Source organism: Arachis duranensis, chromosome 6 (genome assembly GCF_000817695.3).
Source record: "Arachis duranensis cultivar V14167 chromosome 6, aradu.V14167.gnm2.J7QH, whole genome shotgun sequence".
NCBI classification, from domain to species: domain Eukaryota; kingdom Viridiplantae; phylum Streptophyta; class Magnoliopsida; order Fabales; family Fabaceae; genus Arachis; species Arachis duranensis.
Window position 1 is genome coordinate 50,627,394 of NC_029777.3, and position 12,485 is coordinate 50,639,878.

The 12,485-nt window shown below is 38.1% G+C and overlaps 1 non-coding gene across 1 annotated transcript; it reads left to right on the plus strand.

The window, feature by feature from the left end:
- The first annotated feature begins 482 nt into the window (after positions 1-482).
- On the plus strand, positions 483-589 carry LOC127739837 (small nucleolar RNA R71). The gene has a single exon (XR_008000579.1). It is a non-coding gene; the product is annotated as a small nucleolar RNA R71 (small nucleolar RNA).
- The last annotated feature ends 11,896 nt before the right edge of the window (positions 590-12,485 follow it).

Here is a 12,485-nt window from a genome sequence, read left to right on the forward strand (position 1 = left end):
TTATTACTACTTGATGCGACTCGGTATACTTGCCGGTTAGATCTATGTGTTTGGAAATTCATTTTTCCGCAAAAACACCATCATCCTCTTGGATTTGAGGGCACTCATCGGTGTAATGAGTGGTACAAGCACAAACACCACATATCCTTGGTGGTCCTTTGACCCTAGGAGGTTGGGGTGGAGCATTTGTCAAAGCTTGAGGGATTTGTTGCCCTTGAGTGATTTGCCTCAACAAAATTATCATCTCACCAAGGGTCTTTGTCAATATTGCGTCTCCAAAGGGAGAAACTTCACTCACTACTTTTGGTGTTGGACTTCTAGCCTTTAAGTGTTGAGTTGAATCTGCTAAGTCCGATATAACTTCCCATGCTTCTACTGCGGTCTTGTTTTTGTTCAATGATCCTCCACTCGCGGCATCCAAGAGAAGCTTATCTTCGTGGTGCATTCCTTGACAAAAATAACTGACCAGAACCAACTCATCTATCCGGTGGTGAGGACAAGCTTGTAGCAACTTCTTAAATCTTTCCCAATACTCATACAAAGTCTCCCCATCCTTTTGTACAATGTAAGAGATCTGTCTTCGCAACTTGTCTGTTTTCTGATGAGGGTAAAACTTGTCCAAAAATTATTTTCGCAACAAGTTTCAATTAGATCTAACTTCACCCGACTGAGTATAAAACCACTTCTTTATTTTTCCCTCCAAAGAGAAAGGGAAAGCAAAGACCAACACCATATTTTCATCCGCTCCATGTCTCCTTGTAGTTGCACATACAAGTTGGAAATCCTTAAAGTGCTTCAGAGGATCTTCCCCAGGTAATCCATTTTACTTAGGGAGCAAATTGATCGTGCCGGACTTAAGCTCAAAATTCGGGTCCAAGGCCAGATACAGAATTTGAAGCGGTTGCGAGTCAAGATCGGGGGCTCCAGATTCTTTCAAAGTAATCCTTTGCGGAGAGTCCGCCATGACAGTGTCACCTGAGTTACTCAAAGATAATTCAGTACTCCCCACAAATGAATATAGAGTCTTCTCGTTGATCAGAGAATGAGAGTCACGGATGGTTGGTGATAGTGAATGGGAGTGATCCTCAAGGGCACCCGATTTACTATGCACAAAAGCTAACCGGCGCCGAGCTTGCCTTATACGAGTTAAAGTTCTTTTGATTTCTAAGTCAAAAGTGGCCAAGCTCCGGTCTGGAACCGACGGTGTCATTCAACTGAGGAGGCAATAAAAGCATGCAATTATGAAAGGCAAAACAGAACAAAGAAGAAAAATAAGCAAGTAAACAAGAACTAATTTAGCGATCTATAACTACCTAGACTAAATAAAGAGGAAAAATAGTATCTATAATTAATGCCAAGTAGCAAACCAAAAATTAAGTATATACACTATTCACATATTCACACAACGAAAATCATGGCACTCATTGCACTTAAAGTAAACTTCCCCGGCAACGGCGCCAAAAATTTGATGTGCGAGAGAAGTGTCGTCGGTTTAAAATTAATCAAAATAAGAATCACTTTGTTAGTAGAATAGTCCAAACTAACGATGAACTCTCACAATCAAATTTAGTTTAAAAGGGTAGTCACAATCAAAACAAAATAACCAGGAGTTTGAAGTCCCGGGTCGTCTCCCGAGGAAGCACTAAAGAGGCAATGAGTGTGCAAATTCTGGTTGTAGCAATCAAGGGGTTTTCAACGAAGAAATAAACATATAAAGCAATAAAAGAACATGCAAATTATAATGATTGAACTAATGAAGAAATTAAAGAACCGACTATGTAATATGAACAAGTAAAGTATAAAAGAAATTAACATGGCAATGTATGAAAGGTTAAAAACTTAAAAAGAGGTTTTGGCTTGGAGTGAGCTAAGGATCCTTTCCTTGTTAGAACCACAACTATGACAATTGTGTTGGATTAGTCTCACTTGATCAACCTTTACATCAGAGGTAACTTAAATGAGCATAAGTGTTCTTAACCCACAAATTCTAAATTGCTTGCTAATTGCCTTAGCAACAAATTAGTGTTAGTGGGAACATGAACAATTAACAACCCAAGAAATGACACTAAATGTTGGACATTCCAACTCTAGGAACCAATTGCTCACTTTACCCAAGCCAAGAGGCAAAAATTTAGCCTAAAACCATGTTTGACATTTTGTCAAACACTTGGTGGGCAAAAAGCTTAAACATGTGAAAAATAAGAAAAGACTTGGAATTAAAAGCAACAATTGATCTCAATTAACAAGAATAACATAAGAAATCATGAAATGAACATCAAACATCAAACTCATCAACAAAAAAGTGGAATTGCAAAAGAGAAACAAAATTTGACTATATCTTGAATGAGAAGAAAGAGTAATGATAATATAACCAAAAAGAGTAATAACAAGAGAATACTTACAATGAGATTATCAAAATCCAATGATCAAAAATGGAAATGGCACTTGGAATATAAAACCCTAATAAAACCCTAATGGAGAAGATGAGAAAACTTAGAGAAAACTAAACTAAAAACCTTCTATTCTACTCCTAAAACTATACTAATGCCATGCTATGTTATTTCCTTCATTTCCCCTCCAATATGATCTCCAAGACTTCAAAAATGAGCCCCCAAAGCCCTCAAATCGCGAGGCACGTGCTTTTTTAATGAGGTCGTGCGCAGACACCTGTGTGGACGCACAGGCGTGTGCGTCCGCACACGTTGCAAAAATTCCCTCCTGTTCGTACGTACAAGAGGCTGTGCGCACACACACTAGGCGATGCTAGGCGGGACACGCGACGAGCCCGAACTAATCCACGCGCTCTGCTTGGGCTCCTTTGTGGGCGTACAGAAGGCTGTGCACACGCACACGTCTCTGAACTCTTCTCCTTTGATTCTTCATGCTTCCTCCATTTTGCAAGCTCTTCTTCCATTTTCTCCAACCCATTCTTACCTTATAAACCTGAATTCACTCACAAACAACATCAAGGCATCCAATGGAAGGCAAATGGAATAAAAAATAGATCAAATTAAGCATAAAAGAGCATGTTTTCAATATCAAGTACAATTTGGGAGGAAAGTTCAAAAGCATGCTATTCAAGGGAATAAGTGCAGGTTTACGTGATGAAATCCATTCAATTATAACAAAAAAATCATCATCAAATATGGATTCATCAACCTTCATTTTCCCTACGAATTTTGTTATATTGGATATGGAGGAGGATGTAAATGCCTCTATTATCTTAAAGATGTCTTTCCTCGCTACTGGGAGGTCCTTGATTGATGTTCTAAAAGGTGAATTAACATTGAGGGCCAATAATGAACAAATTGTACTCAATATATTCAAAGCCCTACAACATCCTAATGACTATGTGGATTGCATGAAAATTGACATAATTGATCCTTTGGTGCAAGAGGCATTAATTGATCCTTTAATGATTCACTTGAGTCCTCTGTTGAAGTTGAAGTGGGTGAAATTGAAGAATGTCCACCACCCAAGGAAGCATCATACATTCCTTAAAAGGAAGAAAGGCCACCAAAGCTTGAATTAAAGCCCATGCCTCCTTCTCTAAAATATGCTTTTCTTGGAGAGATAGATACATATCTAGTGATAATCAATTCCTCCTTGGACACTTGTGATGAAAAGGCATTAATCAAGGTATTAACGGAACACAAAACAGCCCTTGGATGAACCATTGGTAATCTTAAGGGGATAAGTCCTGCAATGTGTATGCAAAAAATTTTGCTTGAGGAAGATGCTAAACCAGTGGTGTAAGCACAATAGAGGCTTAATCCTATCATGAAGGAAGAGATTTAGAAGGAAGTTATGAAGCTCTGGGAAGCCAGAATTATTTACCCAATCTCTGATAGCGCTTGAGTGAGTCTGGTAGACGTCGTTCCCAAAAAGGGGGTGTTACAGTGATGACCAGTGATAAGAATGAGCTCATTCCTGCAAGAACCATAATCGGTTGGATAATGTGTATTGACTATAGGAGGCTCAATATGGCCACAAGGAAGAATCACTTCCCTTTACCCTTTATAGATCAAATACTTGAGAAGTTGGCCGGTCATGCTTTTTATTGTTTCTTGGATGGATATTTCATCTACAACCAGATTGGTGTGCACCCTCATGATCAAGAGAAGACGGTGTTCACATGCCCATTTTGAATCTTTGCTTACCACCGTATGCCTTGCCACTTTCCAAAGGTGCATGCTTTCCATCTTTTCTGATATGATTGAAAAATTTATTAAGATTTTATGGATGCCTTCTTGATGAGCGGATAATTTATACGCTTTTTGGCATTTTTTTTACATAGTTTTTAGTAGGTTTTAGTTACTTTTTAATATATTTTTATTACTTTTTATGAAAAATTCACATTTTTTGACTTTACTATGAGTTTGCGTGTTTTTCTGTGATTTCAGGTATTTTCTGGCTGAAATTGAGGGACCTGAGCAAAAATCTGATTCAGAGGCTGAGAAAGGACTGCAGATACTATTGGATTCTGACCTCCTGTACCCTCAATTGCGTTGGAAAGTAGACATCTTGGGCTTTCCAGCAATATATGACAGTTTATACTTTGCCTAAGATTTGATGGGCCAAAATGGTGTTTAAACGTCCATCAGAGACCCTTTTCTAGCCTAAAATGCCAGAACTGGCACTAAAGCTGGAGTTAAACGCCCAAACTAGCATCCAAACTGGCGTTTAACTCTAGAAACGGCACGTGCATGTGAAAGCTAGGAAGCTCAGCCCAAACACTCACCAAGTGGGCCCCGGAAGGTGATTTCTGCACTCTCTGCATCTAGTTACTCATTCTCTGTAAACCTAGGTTACTAGTTTAGTATAAAAACTACTTTTAGAGATCTATTTTGTACCTCATGACATTTTTACATTCCTTATTGTACCTTTGACGGCATGAGTCTCTAAACCCCATGGTTGGGGGTGAGGAGCTCTGCTGTGTCTCGATGAATTAATGTAATTACTACTGTTTTCTATTCAATCGCTCTTGCTTCTGTTCTAAGATATTCACTCGTACTTAAATGTGATGAATATGATGATCCGTGACACTCATCACTATTCTCAACTTATGAACGCGTTCCTGACAACCACTTCCGTTCTACCTGCAACAGCTTAAGTGTGTATCTCTTGGGCCCCTGATTCATGAGTTTGACTGTCTCTCCTAACAACAAAGCATTCAATTCCGTTAGATTAGAACCTTTCTGGTATAGGCTAGAATCAATTCATTAAACTTGCGACTGTTGGGTGTAGTGACAGTGTGCAAAAAGATCAATGGATCTTATTCCAACACAAGTGAGAACCGATAGATGATTAGCCATGCGGGAAACCGTAGCGGACATGTTTTCACTGAGAGGACGGATGGTAGCCATTGTCAACGGTGATCCACCAACATAAAGTTTGCCATAGAAGGAGCCAGGCATGTTTGAAGAAGAAGGTAGTAGAAAGCAGAAACTCAGAGGGTAGAGCATCTCTGAAACCTCAACCTGTTCTCCATTACTGCATAACAAGTACTATTTACTTCATGTTCTTTTACTTTTTACAAATAAAACTAAGAGTTATTATTGATATCCTGACTAAGAGTTACAAGATAACCATAGCTTGCTTCAAGCCGCCAATCTCTGTGGGATCGACCCTTACCCATGTAAGGTATTACTTGGACGACCCAGTGCACTTGCTGGTTAGTGGCACCGGAGTTGTGAAACGTGCAAATCACAATTCCGTGCACCAAGTTTTTGGCGCCGTTGGCGGGGATTGTTCGAGTTTGGACAACTGACGGTTCATCTTGTTGCTTAGATTAGTAAGAATTTATCTTTTTGGTTTAGAGTCACTAACTTTGAGTCCTTTATTTTCTTTTCAAAAAAAAAAAATTTTTGTTTCTTGTTTGAGTCTTGTGTCAATTGCATGTTTTAATTTTTCTTAAAAAATTTTCGAAAATATATATATTTTGTTCTTTCTTGATCTTCAAGTTGTTCTTGTTTATTTTCCTTGTTTGATCTTTAGTTTTTCTTGTTTTGTGTCTTTCCTTATTTTTCTTGTGCATTTTTTAATTATTAGTCCAAAGTATAAAAATTTTTAAGTTTGGTGTCCTTTGTATTTTTATTTTCCTAAAGATTTTCAAAAATTATTCTTGGTGTTCATTTTGATCTTCAAAGTATTCTTGGTGTTCATGTTGACATTCAAAGTTTTCTTGTTTGATTTCTTTGTTTTGATCTAAAAATTCTAAGTTTGGTGTCATTTTATTATTTTTCTCTTTCCTCATTAAATTCAAAAATATCTTTTCTCTTTATTTTAATTGAATTTTCGAATTTTCCTTTAAAAAAAAATTCAGATTTTTATTTTAAAATTTTTATTTTTTCTTATCTTAGTTTTAAATTTCAAAATTCAAATCCTTTTCAAAAAAATCATATCTTTTTCAAAATCTTATCTTATCTTTTCTAATCTCAAATTTTAAAATCATATCTTTTTCAAATCTTTTCTTTTATTTATTTTCTTACAAGTATCTTTAATTTTAAGACATATCTTTTTCAAAACTTCCTAACCACCTTCTCGCTCTTCATTTTTCGAAAATCATATCCAAAATTTTTCAAATCTTTTTAATTAATTAATTAGTTTAGTTTTCTAATTTCTTTTATTTCCTTTTTTTCCCTTTTTAATTTTCGAAACTTATATTCAATTTTTCATTTATTTTATTTTATTTTATTTCTTTTAATTTCGGTTTTCAAAAAAAAATTATTTATTCGCAATTCACATCATCTCCCTTTCTCCATCATGGACCTAAGTGGAAATGAACAGTCCAGAAGGACTCTGGGGTCATATGCTAACCCTATTACTGCTTCATATGGAAGTAGTATCTATATACCCTCCATCAGAGCCAGTAATTTTGAGCTAAATCCTCAGCTCATTATCATGGTACAGCAAAATTGCCAGTATTTCAGTCTTCCACAGGAAGAACCTACTAAGTTTCTGGCACAGTTCTTACAAATTGCTGACACAATACGTGATAAGGAAGTGGATCAGGATGTCTACAGATTTTTACTGTTTCCATTTACTGTAAAAGACCAAGCTAAGAGATGGTTAAACAACCAATCCAAGGCCAGCATAAGAACATGGAAACAGTTATCAGACAAATTCCTGAATCAATATTTTCCTCTAAAAATAATGACACAGCTAAGGCTGGACATCCAATGCTTTAAACAAGAGGATAGTGAATCTCTTTATGACACCTGGGAGAGGTACAGAGAAATGCTAAGGAAATGCCCATCTAAAATGTTCTCAGAATGGGTGCAATTAGACATATTCAACTATGGGCTTATAGAAAAAATTCAGATATTTCTAGACCACTCAGCTGGTGGATCTATACACATGAGAAAAACAATTGAAGAGGCTCAAGAGCTTATTGATACAATTTCTTGAAATCAGCATCTGTATTAAAATAGTGAATTCTCCATGAAAGAAGAAGCTAAAGTAGTATCCACTAAACTTAATCCTCCAGAATAGGTTGCTGAACTCAACCAGCAAATACTCCTTCTAACAAAACAGTTAGCAGAATTCAAAGAGATACTACAAGACACTCAAATGCTAACAAGGATATGGAAGCACAATTGGATTAGACAAAATAGCAATTATCTAAACAAATAACAGAAGAGTGTCAAGCTGCTCATTTGAGGAGTGGAAAGACATTGAATACCTTAACTCAAAGCAGCAGGAAGCCAAGAAAGGGACAAGTGACAGAGGATGACCAAGCCACTGCCCAAAATCCCTCTGAGGACTGTAAGAGCCCAGAGAGGAATGATTCTGGCGTTCAAACGCCAGAAAAGGGTGCAAAATTTGCGTTAAACGCCCAATGGATGCCCAATTCTGGCGTCCAAATGCCAGAAAAGGGTGGAAAATTGGCGTTAAACGCCCATCCAGCCCCCAATCCTAGCGTTCAAACGCCAATGAGGATGAGTTTAAGTTGAATGTTGTCAAAGCTATGCAGCATCTAGACACCCCAAACAACTTCTTGAGCGTTAATATTATTGACTCTCTGGTGGAAGATGTCAATATGACTGAGAGTCTCGAATCAGAGCTAGAGAACATTTTTAAAGATGTGCTGCCTGATCTAGAGGAACCAGAGAAAATAAAATAGCCTTTGAAAACTCCTCAGGAAGAGGAGAATCCTCCTAAACCCGAGCTCAACCCACTACCACCATCCCTAAAATATTTATTTCTAGGAGAGGATGACACTTTTCCCGTGATCATAAGCTCTGCTTTAGAGCCACATGAAGAGAAAGCACTAATTCAGGTGCTAAGGACACACAAGACAGCTCTTGGGTGGTCCATAAGTGATCTTAAGGGCATTAGCCCAGCCAGATGCATGCACAAGATCCTATTGGAGGATGATGCTAATCCAGTGGTTCAACCACAGAAGCGGCTGAATCCGGCCATGAAGGAGGTGGTGCAGAAAGAGGTCACTAAATTACTAGAGGCTGTGATTATCTATCCTATTTCTGATAGCCCCTGGGTAAGCCCTGTCCAAGTTGTCCCCAAGAAGGGAGGCATGACAGTGGTTCATACTGAAAAGAATAAACTGGTTCCTACAAGAATAGTTACAGGGTGGCGTATGTGTATTGACTACAGAAGGCTCAATACAGCTACCAAAAAGGATCATTTTCCTTTACCATTCATAGACCAGATACTAGAGAGACTAGTAAGTCATGATTACTACTGCTTTTTAGATGGCTATTCAGGTTATAACCAAATTGCAGCAGATCCCCAGGACAAAGAGAAAATAACATTCACATGTCCATCTGGAGTATTCGCCTATAGAAGGAGGCCATTTGGACTGTGCAATGCACCTGCAACCTTTCAGAGATGCATGCTATCGATCTTCTCTGATATGGTAGAGAAATTTCTGAAAGTCTTCATGGATGACTTTTCAGTATTTGGAGACTCATTCAGCTCCTGTCTTTACCATCTAGCACTTATTCTGAAAAGGTGCCAAGAGACTAACCTGGTTTTAAATTGGAAAAAATGTCACTTTATGGTGACTGAAGGAATTGTCCTTGGGAATAAAAGTTTGAACAAGGAAATATAGCGGATCAAGTTAAGGTAAAGGTAATTGAAAAATTACCACCACCTGCCAATGTTAAGGCAATCAGAAGCTTTCTGGGACATGCAAGATTCTATAGGAGGTTTATAAAAGATTTTTCGAAAATTGCAAAACCTTTGAGCAATCTGCTAGCCGCTGACACACCATTTGTCTTTGACACAGAGTGTTTGCAGGCTTTTGAGACTCTGAAAGCTAAGCTGGTCACAGCACCAGTTATTTCTACACCAGACCGGACATTACCATTCGAACTAATGTGTGATGCCAGTGACCATGCCATTGGTGCAGTATTAGGACAGAGGCATGACAAGCTCCTGCATGTCATTTATTATGCTAACCGTGTTTTAAATGACGCACAGAAGAATTACACAACCACAGAAAAGGAGTTGCTTGCAGTGGTTTTTGCCATTGACAAGTTCATATCCTATTTAGTAGGATCAAAAGTGATTGTGTACACTGACCATGCTGCTATAAAATATCTCCTCACAAAGCAGGATTCAAAATCCAGACTCATAAGATGGGTGTTGTTTCTGCAAGAGTTTGATATAGAAATAAGAGTCAGAAAAGGGATAGAGAACTAAGTAGCTGATCACCAGTCCCGGATAGAACCAGTAGCAAGAGCATCCCTCCCTCCTACTGAGATCTCTGAAACCTTTCCGAATGAGCAATTGTTTGCCATTCAGGAAGCTCCATGGTTTGAAGACATTGCAAACTATTAAGCTCAGTAATGTTAAGTTGTTACAGTAAAGAAGCACTTATTGGGAGGAAACCCAATCTTATTTATCTATGTTAATTACTTTTTCATTTCATTTTCCATTGTTATTTTATGTTTTCCTTAGGTTGATGATCATGTGGAGTCATAAAAACAGCTGCAGAATTAAAGCGGAATCAAAAACAACACACCCTGGAGGACAGGCTTACTAGCGTTCAGTAAGGATAACAGAATGGGCATTTAATGACCAGTCTGGCAGCATTCTGGGTGTTAAATGCCAGAATTGGCAGCCAGAGTGGCGTTTAACACCAAAAAGGGCTGTCTGGTGTCTGGCTGGCATTAAACACCGAAAAGGGGCACCAGCCTGGTGTTTAACGCCAGAATAGGTAGCAGAACTGGCGTTTAACGCCAGATTTGGCACACAATGGGCGTTCAAACGCCAGGAAGGTGCAGGGATGAGAATTCCTTGACACCTCAGGATCTGTGGACCCCACAGGATCCTCAACACCCACCTACCTCACCATTCATATTCAAACCATTTCCCTCCAAAACCCACCCATTCTCTACACGATTACCCTCTCTCCCTTACCCTATAAATAACCCTCCTACCACCTCCCATTTCACACATCTCCAACACTTAACGCCCTTGGCCGAATTCCCACACACCTCCATCTCCTCTATTTCTTCTTCTTCTCCTTCTTTCTTTCTTCTTTTGCTCGAGGACGAGCAAACTTTTTAAGTTTGGTGTGGAAAAAGCATTGCTTTTTGTTTTTCCATAACCATTAATGGCACCAAAGGCCAGAGAAACCTCTAGAAAGAGGAAAGGGAAGGCAATGGCTTCCACCTCTTAGTCATGGGAGATAGAGAGATTCATCTCAAGAGCCCATCACTAAAAGGAGGATGGAGCAAACAAGTGAGCCCACTCATGGACCTCAAGAAGAGCATGAGGAAGTCCCTCATCATGAAATCCCTGAGATGCCTCAAGGGATGCATTTTTCTCCACACAACTATTGGGAGTGACTCAACACCTCTTTAAGAGATTTGAGTTCCAACATGGAGCATCTAAGGATGGAGCACCAAGAGCACTGCATTATCCTCCATGAAATTAGAGAGGACCAAAGGGACATGAGGAAGGAGCAACAAAGGCAAGGAAGAAACATTGAAGAGCTCAAGCACTCCATAGGATCTTCAAGAGGAAGAACTAGCTGCCATCACTAAGGTGGACCCGTTCTTTAATTTCCTTGTTCTCATTTTTCTCTTTTTTGGTTTCTTATGCTTGATATTTTGTCTATGTTTGTGTCTTTATTACATGATCATTAGTGTCTAGTGTCTATGCCTTGAAGCTATGAATGATTCCATGAATCCCTCACCTTTCTTAAATAAAAAATGTTTCTAATTGCAAAATAACAAGAAGTACATGAAGTTCAAATTCTATCTTGAAATTAGTTTGATTATTTTGAGGTGGTGGCAATACTTTTTGTTTTCTGAATGAATGCTTGAACAATGCATATTTTTTATAGTGAAGTTTATGAATGTTAAAATTGTTGGCTCTTGAAAGAATAATGAAAAAGAGAAATGTTATTGATAATTTGAAAAATCATAAAATTGATTCTTGAAGCAAGAAAAAGCAGTGAAAAAGCAAAAGCTTGTGGAAAAAAAGAGAAAAAAATGGCAAAAAATAAAAGAAAAAAAAGCAAGAAGAAAAAGCCAGTAACCCTTTAAACTAAAAGGCAAGGGCAAAAAGGATCCAAGGCTTTGAGCACTAGTGGATAGGAGGGCCCAAAGGAATAAAATTCTGGCCTAAGCGGCTAAATCAAGTTGTCCCTAACTATGTTCTTGTGTCATGAAGGTCCAAGTGAAAAGCTTGTGACTGAGTAGTTAAAGTTCTGATCCAAAGCAAAAAAAGTGTGCTTAAGAACTCTAGACACCTCTAACTGGGGACTCTAGCAAAGCTGAGTCACAATCTAAAAAGGTTCACCAGTTATGTGTCTGTGGCATTTATTTATCTGGTGGTAACACTAGAAAACAAAATGCTTAGGGTCACGACCAACACTCATAAAGTAGCTGTGTTCAAGAATCAACATACTAAACTAGGAGAATCAATAACACTATCTCAATTCTGAGTTCCTATGGATGCCAATCATTCTGAACTTCAAAGGATAAAGTGAGATGCCAAAACTGTTCAGAAGCAAAAAGCTACTAGCCCCACTCATCTAATTAGAACTAAGCTTCATTGATATTTTGAGATTTATTATATATTCTCTTCTTTTTATCCTGATTTGTTTTCAGTTGCTTGGGGACAAGCAACAATTTAAGTTTGGTGTTGTGATCAACGGATAATTTATACACTTTTTGGCATTGTTTTTACATAGTTTTTAGTAGGTTTTAGTTACGTTTTAATCTATTTTTATTATTTTTTATGCAAAATTCATATTTTTTGACTTTACTTTGAGTTTGTGTGTTTTTCTGTGATTTTGAAATTGAGGGACCTGAGCAAAAATCTGATTCAGACGCTGAGAAAGGACTGCAGATGCTGTTGGATTCTGACCCTCCTGCACTCGAAGTAGATTTTCTAGAGCTACAGAAGCCCAATTGGCGCGCTCTCAATTGTGTTAGAAAGTAGACATCTTGGGCTTTCCATAAATATATGATAGTCCATACTTTGCCCGAGATTTGATGGGCCAAAAT